Source organism: Tamandua tetradactyla, chromosome 2 (assembly GCF_023851605.1).
Source record: "Tamandua tetradactyla isolate mTamTet1 chromosome 2, mTamTet1.pri, whole genome shotgun sequence".
In the NCBI taxonomy this organism is placed as follows: Eukaryota; Metazoa; Chordata; class Mammalia; order Pilosa; family Myrmecophagidae; genus Tamandua; species Tamandua tetradactyla.
The window spans coordinates 75,866,998-75,868,008 of record NC_135328.1 but is presented as its reverse complement, the minus strand read 5'-3'; the positions used below and the strand labels follow the sequence as shown (position 1 = coordinate 75,868,008).

The 1,011-nt window shown below is 42.5% G+C and overlaps 1 pseudogene; it reads right to left on the bottom strand.

Moving 5' to 3' along the window:
• Positions 1–347: 347 nt before the first annotated feature.
• LOC143660857 (transcription initiation factor TFIID subunit 12 pseudogene) lies at positions 348–758 on the bottom strand (annotated as a pseudogene).
• Between the last annotated feature and the right edge of the window lie 253 nt (positions 759–1,011).

Genomic DNA, 1,011 nt, shown 5'->3' with positions numbered 1-1,011 from the left:
AATCACTTATATAATAAACCACAAATAAAATCTTCTCTGGAAGATGCTTTGTTCCTCTTTGAGATGGCAGGGAAGAGGGACTGGAAGTTGGGGTAGGAGGCTTTTATTGTTTTGGCAGATCCTCTCAGTCATTATAGATATTGCTGCACTGTTAATAAAAGATATATGCTTCTCTGTAAAGCATTAAACAAAATTCCACGGATGAGATGGCTGAGGCCTCAGCTCAAGTATCTCCAAATACATTGTTGTCCATTCCCTAACCTTTCTGTATGTTATTTCTTGGTTGTTTTCCAGATCAATGCCATTCTCTGTTTGTGAGCTTCTGTGGTGCAAGCTTTTTTGTAGGGTTAGATTTCTTCAGAGCCAAGTCCTGGGATCCACATGTTCCACTGATTCTCTAGATGCAACTGGACATCTTTCACCTCCAGGGTGCTGGACTTGTGGTGCTGAACAAGCTGGCAGACTGCTGTCACCACACTTACGATAAAATCATCAGCGATCTGTAGCAGCATCTCCTCCACATGTTCATTCAACTGCTCATTAGGATCCACTTCTCTTACTAAGTCTTGCAATTTCTTCTTCATCAATACCTGATTGTTTTCAGGGCTGAAATTACCTCCTGTTCCAGGAGTATCTTGTATCTTTACTACTGTAGTGCTATTGGCCATGGAGCCTTGTGGAGGAGTGCTGGCTGGTTCCAGTTTTATGGATGAGAAATTGGAAAGGTTGATTAAGGCTGAGGGGCCAAACTGGTTCATAATCTGCCAAGCTTTGGATTTCAGCTCATAGAGATTATCAAGATCCTATTTCCTTTTGGAGCTGTGAGGACCAAGGCCAATCAAAGGGAGCAGCGTCTATCTCCCCATGATATGTGGCGACTGCCCCAGGGAAGCATTCGTCTCAGCAGCTGGTCTCTCCCCTCATTTTATGAAGGACAGTTTTTCTGGCTATAGAATTCTTGGTTGGCAGTTTTTCTCATTTAGTATCTTAAATATATCATCCTACTGTCTT